Source organism: Meleagris gallopavo, chromosome 7 (genome assembly GCF_000146605.3).
Source record: "Meleagris gallopavo isolate NT-WF06-2002-E0010 breed Aviagen turkey brand Nicholas breeding stock chromosome 7, Turkey_5.1, whole genome shotgun sequence".
NCBI lineage: Eukaryota > Metazoa > Chordata > Aves > Galliformes > Phasianidae > Meleagris > Meleagris gallopavo.
The window spans coordinates 13,847,829-13,856,860 of NC_015017.2; the positions used below are offsets into that span (position 1 = coordinate 13,847,829).

Below are 9,032 nucleotides of genomic sequence, written 5' to 3' on the forward strand. Positions count from 1 at the left end.
TGGGTGCAGTGTGGCAGCGGCGGGTCCGGCAGAGCCGGGCCTTGCCCGAAACGCCCGCCGGCATTCCTGCCCGCTGCCCTCGACGTGCCCGAGGCGGGCTGGATTCTATTGGCTGGATCCCCTGAGCGCGTCTCCCCCGAGTCCCAGCAGGGAAATCCCAGCCAGCTGTGGGGGAACTACGTGGTCGGATTTGCATTTTCTAAAAGCAGATTAATCTCAGAATCTGTTCTGTTAGACTCGCTGCACTTCAGCTGACGTTCCTGGCCACCCTTTCATTGCAAGGGATGTCTGAGTCCTGAAACTGGTGTCTGAAAAGCAGGGGACAGTTCTGAGCCTCTTCCTGCCTGTGTTGTATGAGACTGCTCCCATTTGATGACTTCTCCCTAAAGGGAATGAAATTGGAACAACTCTCATGACTTTACTCACATTTTAAAATGACTTTTTGCATTCCTGTTCAGTTCTTTCTGTGAGCTGCTTGCAAAGTTATCAGCCAGTTTGCTGGACTGGACAGGAGTTATAAAAACCCAACAAACCCAAGCATTGCACAAGAGGTAGGATGCTTATCAGATAACAAGATAGCGAGGCTTCCTTGATCTTAGCAAGAAGCTTTGTTGTGTGTGTTTCAATTTAGCTCATGCTAAATTGTTGAAATCAAGGCTGTTACTTCTGCCAGCAAACCTTGCCTCAGAGTCCCTTAAATACCAGGGCTTCCTGTTGCTGCAGCAGCCTGGTAACAGAGCGGAGCCCAATGCAATTTTGAGTTAAAGGAACAAGATCTTAACTCTTCAAAATTTTAAGTTTAGTTGTAAAGATTACTACTTGGAGATGGGAGACAAAACCATTCTCATTTCAACTCGTGAATATTCTACACGTTAGAAATAAGTGTGAAATGGTGATGTACCATCCTCTAATGGAAATTCAGAACATGGCATTATAAGCTGCTTGAAATAATAATAAAAAAAAACCCTCTCATTCCCATTCAGGTGATAGAGGTGCAGAAAATGTAATCCTTCTGCTCAATACTGAGCAATTACCAGAGTGGGACGCTGAGGCAGTGCAGGATCAATACATCTCAACTTCCTAAGCACATTCAGGTGTGTAGCTCCTGGAACGTGATCAGTGCACTGCAAGGTCTGACAGTCAGTCAACTATCTTTTTTTAAAGTAATGATCTCTAGAAATCACAGGGCTTCCCTGGGAAATACTGATGCCGGGCAGTGACTGTTTTGTGTAAAGGAGTTAAAGAGCCCCTCAGCTGCTATTCATCTTGCTTCCAACTGCTGACATCAAAGGAGCTACGACAATCAACAGCAGCTGTGAATCTGCATTTCTACCAGGCAAGTTTTCATTGTCATTTTGAAAGCAACAAAACAAGCATGATTCAAATCCGAAATGCTAAATTGTGGTTTAATTGGTGGGAAACCATAATATCATTTCACCACTACTTGACCCCATAGCCAGTTTTCAGGGACTTCCAGGCTTTTCTCTGAAAGATCATTACAATTCTTGAGTTCATTTCTTAGTCACAAAAATCACCAAAAAGCTCTATCCCTTGAACGCCAGAAAAGGGAAGAGCAATTTCTCAGCCTCCTTTTCACTGGCAATTGTATGGTCTAGGCATATCTGTCCTTTCCGCCCTCTGTCAAGATCAATTTTGTGTCTATCATTTTGCACATAGTTGATGCTGGAACCAACTGAGTGAACTAGGCAATTTCTTTGCAGCTGTGTTTCTAACCATTTGGGGGAATTGCAGAATTGCAGGGGTTGGAAGGGACCACTGAAGATCATCTGGTTCAAACCCCTGCTAAAGCAGGTTCCCTACAGTAGACTGCACAGGAAAGCATCCAGGTGGGTTGTCATTTGAATATCACCAGAGAAGGAGACTGCAGCCTCCTCCACACTACCCCCTTCGTAGGTGGCCTTTTCTTCACAGTTTGCATTGGAGCTTATCAACAAGTGTCGTATAGACAAGGGATAAATGTACACAAGTTATTTGCAGAATTCAGAGATGAGTTAATCTTTTGAGACTTGTATGTTTGAGAGCCTGGGGAAAAAGAAATGTAGCTGAAATTTCTAGAGATTTTGTAGAACCTCCAGTCTAGTGGTCCCTGGACTGCTACAGAGGATACGGAGCTGGTGGCACAGATGCCAGCTAACAAGAAAAGGTAGATCCTAAAGCTGTGGGCTTTAGCTGTTAGCACATAAATGCTTACTTGAAGCAGATGGGAACTGTGTTACACCTTCCTTGTCAGGAAGAAATGTGTCCATTGTTTTTTAGATTGTATTAGAATGGATGCAGTCGTTATCCATCAGTGAAGTCCATGGAATTACGTAAATCTGTTGGAGTATCAGAAACCAACATTCTGAGAAATACCTGAAATTTTAAGCACCAATCTCCTGGTATATGGCCAGGAGAGTACAAAATCTCAAAGCAAAACTGACAAAATGATGTAACGGAGAGAAAACTTGAGTTTTAAGGATTCAGACAACTTTACAGAAAAGATAGAATGAACACTGAAAGCACGTGTATTTACAGAGAAAATACATATTTATATTTTCTTCACAAATATGGATACTGAAATTATCCTGAAATAATGAAAATAAATAATTCCCAAAATAACCTCGCTAGTATGCAATCTCAGCAGCATATCTCCTGCCATATTCTGTGATTAAACACTAGAGCAAAATATCATGGTGATTTGCTCTTCTGCTTGTTGCTGCTTCACCATCTAAGGCAATTTCAATGAAGCTCTTGGGATGGCTTCTTACGTGAGAAAGTATATTAGGCCACAGTTTGGCAAATGTGTTTTATAGCAGATGTGTGTACTTCATCTGATTCTCCTCATCTTTTGCTGCTCATTCTTGAATCATGCTGCTCTCTCTGTTACACTGTTATGTATCTGAGCAGTGAACCAGATGAGAAAAGTGATCTGGGTTAAAAATAACCCAGCTACACCCCCAGATCTAGATCGGTGCATATACTGTGTGACTGGCCAGTTGCATTTGGTGTGTCAGAAGCCTGGTTTAGGCCAGTTCCCCAGCTCACGGGGCTGTATCAGTAACTGACAAGAATTTGAAAAGCTAAAGGCTAATATCTATCCGTCTAATTCCTTAAAATGGAAATGCTGGAGAAATCCATTTCCCCAGCACTGAGTGAGCTGGAGTTCAGATATCTTAGCCCAAATGTTCTTCTGTCTGTGCCCTGAGGTGCCCAGCTTAAAAAAAGTTATATGGGAGTAAGCCTGATTTACTGATGCCATAAATGTCAGCATACAGTATCATGTGAGCAAGGTAACCTAAGTTTGTATTTCAGATCATATGTGCTCCTTCAAGCTTCAGTATTCCAAATGTAATTACGAACACTGGATATTTCTGGAGAGGTTTGTTGAGGCAGAGTGGGAAGAATGCGAGCATAACCAGAACAGGCCATATCACCTCTGCCATGTACATCAGCAGTTAGATTTAGACAAATGTAAGTACACAGAAGTATGCATGATTTCCTGATGTAAAGCAGAACAAATACTCATAAACAAAAGTGTCAATATCTGGAGTCACTGTACATGTACTTGGCAGAGGTAAGATAACAGCAAATACCAAATACCACTGTAAAACTGCCTGGGTGAAGGTAAGCAACTACTGCACAACAGAATGAAGTTGCTCAGACACTGCACAGCAGAAATGAGGTTACCATTTGGCAAAACTTCTGGCATTCTGCTTTTGGGCTTTTCACCCTGGATGCTGAGGGAGATCTCTGGCATCCTTTTGGAAGGCATATTTGAGAATTCTGTTTGTAACCCAACTGGATGGTATAAAAATACAGATTTCAATGGAAAATATGTTTATTATATAATTTTAGAAACTCTTCTTTCCCTGGGCTCTCAGGTTCTGCAGGCTGTAACAATTAGACTTGTAACAGATCCCCCATTTTATCTCTCCTCTTCAGCAATATCCCTTCTAATCTGCAGGTACCAGTTGTCTTTCTCTGAGATGATCTGATACTTATTAAAGTCTGCAGTTTTCCTCATCTTGAATTTAATTTTAAAATTTGTTTTCAGTTCTGAAGACCTTGATCCCAGAAAGCCAATCTACTTTTTCTAGCTGTAATAGTTTGTCTACAAAATGTAATTTCTCAGCTTTGTAAACCTTGTCTTCACAAAGCCCTATGATAATCAGGGCTATACTATGACTATAATAATCTATTAACATGAACTCAAAATAATGACGCAGATTTTTAAAGACAGAGTTGAGTGAAGTGCATTAAGGCACTAATGCTGAAGTCTGTAAAAAGAAAATAATTTTTAAATAAGAAAATGCATAAATAAGAGCTTATCAGAAATCATATGCTAGAGGCAGTACTTGTGACAAGGTGCTGGGATGTTAACTAATTACCGACCTTTCTCAGCCACTTGTGTCTCTCCAGAAGATATTGTTTAGCACAGCATTAGTCACTAGTATTTCTTCTCTTTCCTCCATCAGGCTTTTATAACCCTAGGATGATTTATTTGGAGTACTTTTTGATAATTGAAAGCTGTTCCACAGAGTAGCTGTTGTGGAACATTTTGAAGCTTGAGCCACAGGAAATCAGCAGATAAGACTTCACACAGCCATCACTTGATCAGCCAGGGATCCCACACGTTTTTTGGCTGTGTTCTGAGAACTAAGAAACCTCCGATAGGAGATTTCTGCGCACATGCGAGTAACTTTCGTTAGAAAATGTGATGTTTTCATTTTTTCAGATGGCTCCTTTTCTGAGTTCAAAGAGGACTCAAGCGCTGAGAAGCCGTTCAGTCTACAAGAGCCCAGTACTGAGGTAGTAACTACTGTGGAAATTTTTATCTGTTACTTCATTGCGTTTGGAAGGAGTATGAAAGGAAGTCACTGAAAAAAAAGCCCATAACTTTGCCTTCCCCTAAGCTGTTCAATTGGAGAAGATAAATGTATTGTATCTTTAATTACTCTGTCAACACTGCTTTTGTGTAATGCATCCCACTGCTGGTGAGAAGAGAAAGAAAAACACTGCTGGAAGAGCCTATGTATGTCTGTTATTAGCTTTCTTCTGTGTAACCTGTACTACTCCCTTTTTATTTTCTAATGTGGGAGGCATTTGGCTTAAATTAATTTCCTTGTATGAGCTGAACTTGAGTAACTGATCACATGAGCATTTTCACTGTGTTGCAAATACGGGGAAAAGCACACATTCTTAAAAGTCTTCACGAATATGCCTGCTTCCAGCTGTGTCTGCCCTTGTTCTCCTTTGTTTTATATATGCCTGCCTCTGCTTTTGGAGGAGTCACCAGATCTACTCTCAGTTAGAAATAAAAATGTTCAGCTGTTCCAAGTTAGAAAAATTTGGAAGTGTCATTTTGGAATTATCAAAGTACTTAAATATTGCTATTTCAAATTGTACATTTCTAAGCCTCTAACAAGGACAATTTAGAATTTTGGTCAGACCAGAAATATTTTCTGTTTTTCCATAATTTTTTTTTTTCTACAATAGCAGTGGACCAAAAATCTAATGTTCATTTGCAGTCACTTGAGAAGTTATAGAAGGCGAATATACTGTTACACTTGTCCCTAAGATTCTTTTCAAGAAACTTCAGTTTTCCTCTGCAATAAGATATGTGTTGAATGAAAGGGATATATTGTCCACTGATAAGCATAATTAAGCACAGATGTCTGAGGCACCAAATAGCAACTCATATTAGCAAAGGTCTTAATTTTTATCATTTTGCTCGTGTTCTCTTTATACAGTTTCATTTAGAATCAGTTAAAGAGGAAGCAGCTTTTCATTTAATTGATAAATAGTGTTTTCATGATCATACTTTTCAGGAAACGTTTTTGAGACCTTTTTTTCTTCCCATGAGCAGTTGGTGAAGTAAAAGACAAGTTCTCCAGAATAACGTGTAGTGGCTGTGGCATCCTGACTACCATAAGCAAATAATGGATCATCATAATCAGAAGCAGATGTGTATGTGTGATAAATTCATTCATATCCTCTTTTTTTTTTCTTTAGAATTTCTGTCTAAGACTGTTGAGTTCCCAGATCTGGGCCAACTATAAATAAAGAGTTGTGTCTGTGTCATCCATTGCAAAAGTATGGATTGTCACAGTTGTGGCATTTTCATTATTTTCACCTTTTAAGGAAGCATTTTAGGTTTGATACAGTTATTTTGTCATGAGAAGTAAATATGTTTATTCAAAGATTTTCAACATAAAGGTTTTTTTTTCATTTTTATATTCAAAATGAACGTGTTTTTTATTCAGCCCTTTCCTGCAATTAATTCCTATTTCAACCTAATGATCTCTCCTCGAAACAATAATTCTCGACCACCTTTTGATACTGCAAGTTTCCAGTTTTTACATGTTTCTGTTCTAGTGCAGGTTCCATGACTTCACTGACAAGGCTGGGTGCAGTGGGAAAAGAAGAGAATTCAAAAGAACTTTGATAGCTGCAAAGAAGCTTTAAGATGATGATCTGTTTCTTCTGCTGAGCAAGAAAAAAAAACCTAAATGCATAATTTTTGGTGATTTAACTAAAGGAGATATTAGTTTTGCTGTCAGGAAGCATCAATTCTATATTATAGATACTCAGAAAAGAATTAATGCAATATTTATCATCACTAGATCAAAATCACTTGGTTATAGCTTAGATTCCATTTGTATCAGCCTTCGAATACATGTCAGTAAGTGAGACTGTCCTGTTACAGGGACTGCCTTAATAGTTGTAACTTTCCAATGATGTCCGTTCAAGAATATTCAAATAGCTGAATATCTTGAAGAGAGTGTAGGTTTCCTATGGTGTTTTTTCCCCCCTCTTTCTCTCGGTTGTATTTGTGACAAAAATAGGCATGATAAATGATTAGCAACAGCTGGACAGTTAGTACTATAGAGTCTGTGGGTCTGCTGAGCCTGAAAGCCTTTGGCTCCACAGGAAATATGAGCACTATGGAAGCAGCTCCAAAATTATGGAGGTTTGGTTGCACATCTTTCACCAAATGTAGGGTATTCTTTCAAGCAGTGACAATGGCTGTGTTTCAAATAGGAAGCAAACTCAAGACCACCTTCTTCCTAAAACAAAATAAATCAGTTGTTGTAAGAGGATTGTTGAAGAGAAACATCTGGAGGAAATGCCATTCTGGTTTCAGACTTGCCTTTGGAATACCCTAACATACATCTTCCAGGATATGATACTGTGCTTCATCAGACAACATCACAATGAGATCATACATCTGAATATGGAGTGCAGGCTAGCCTTATGAAGCATGGTGATTGCTATGTCTGATTTTATTTCTTCAGTGAGTAAATTAGGAATATTTCTCCTCCAATCATGAGAAATTGGATCATTACTTTGAAGCTAGAAGGGAATCCTAGATATGTACAAAAATGATTATTTCATAAACTCTGAATTTATGTGAGGGTAGATGATGTCTGTAACCAGAAGCAGCTCTGAGATATCAACAGAGTATCAAAGACAAACTACAAGTAAATCCAGGTCAGAATTAAGGTGAGAAAAATTTGTGGTACAAAACAGTGAAAATGCCATGATTTTGTGGAGCCACCTGTAATCTCAGACTGTGGACTGTTTCAGAGGAGAGCAAATAACAAGGTTGATCTAGCTTTATATGTACTTGTTAATATTTTCTAGTGCTCCTTCCATGTATACTCTTAGAATGAAAACAAAATACATCCGTTCCTTATAATAGATCTTCATGGATTTATTAGCCTTTTTAAAAATTTGGGAGAATAAAAACTTTTTGGCAAATTCTCAGATCTCTCATTGTTAAAATGTTGAATTAAAATGCCATTGATACTGACATAATCTTCATAATTAGTTACTTGCTACCTGTGTATTGATGATTTCATAGCAATCAGGTCTGATATAAGTTAAGACATTTGTATTTTAAATAATTTCTTTTGGTTTTGGTACATGTAGAGCTTGTAGTAACATGACCATCTGAATATTATCATCATATAGTTTGCAAGGAGGTTTTTTAAAGTTATAGCTACATAAACAAGGAAGATGAAGGAATATTCAGACTAGGCAGAACACAGAATATGTAGAGAATTTACTTAAAGGTAAGTGTATCTGTCCTTTTTTCTGGATTTTGCCGAAATACGTTACATCTATTCACCTGCCTTCTTCTACACAGTGATATATGCAATAGGCATCATAAGCAATTAGTTGCTAATTGTTGCTATAAAATCTGCAGTGAAATGAAATAATGAAATGATCTGTTGCTGTCCTGCTTAGAGATGTTTCTGTGAGTTGTTTTAGAGTACTGTGTGTAATAGATTTGGCATTTTCTTTTTTTAGGTCTTCGATTTTGTATATGTCCTAATTCTCTCTCTCTTCTTTTTTTTTCTTTTTTTTCCCCTCTGGAGTGTTGTAATCATAAATTGATGTATTTGAAATGTAATTAAGCTTTTGGCCACTTGGACACTGCAGAATCAACACCCAAAATACATCTGTGATCTATGTAGATACGTATTTTGATCTTATATTCATGGAGGTATATCTTTTGTTACAAAGTGGATGTGGCTCATTTGTTCTCTTGTACTCTTATATTCTTCCATTAACTTATTTCAATTTATTTTAAAAAATGTATGCAGCCTGTATAGACAAGGATAGGCTATGAAAATTTTCATTGAGTGCTTATCATACAAGAGCAGCAGGTGCCTCACAGTATAGCTTGTTCTGACTGCATTGCTCCTCCTGTTATCAAAGAATACTGGTGTTCAACTCTAAGTTGCTAAGGTACATAGTTCACGAAATGATAGTGTGCTATACCAATACAAAGAGAAATTCTCTAAAAAAGGAACTCCTCTGCAGATTTTGGGAGAATACCAGCTCCACTGACTTTTGGTACACCTGGGAGCATTGCCGTGTTTAATAGGCAATGGTATCTGTTAGTGATTTAAATGGTTGAGAATGGTGGTTTGGTTCAGGTCAGCAGTGTGTCTAGACCAGCTCTCCTGTCACAGGGGCTGCTGGGCAGGTGCTTTGCTGCAGCACAAGCAGAAAAAGTTGTGATA

At 38.5% G+C, this 9,032-nt stretch overlaps 1 long non-coding RNA gene across 1 annotated transcript; it reads left to right on the plus strand.

Moving 5' to 3' along the window:
- The first annotated feature begins 1,812 nt into the window (after positions 1-1,812).
- Positions 1,813-8,345, plus strand: LOC104911659. The gene is made up of 3 exons (XR_004160309.1): positions 1,813-4,809; positions 5,867-5,967; positions 6,376-8,345. It is a non-coding gene; the product is annotated as an uncharacterized LOC104911659 (long non-coding RNA).
- Positions 8,346-9,032: the final 687 nt, after the last annotated feature.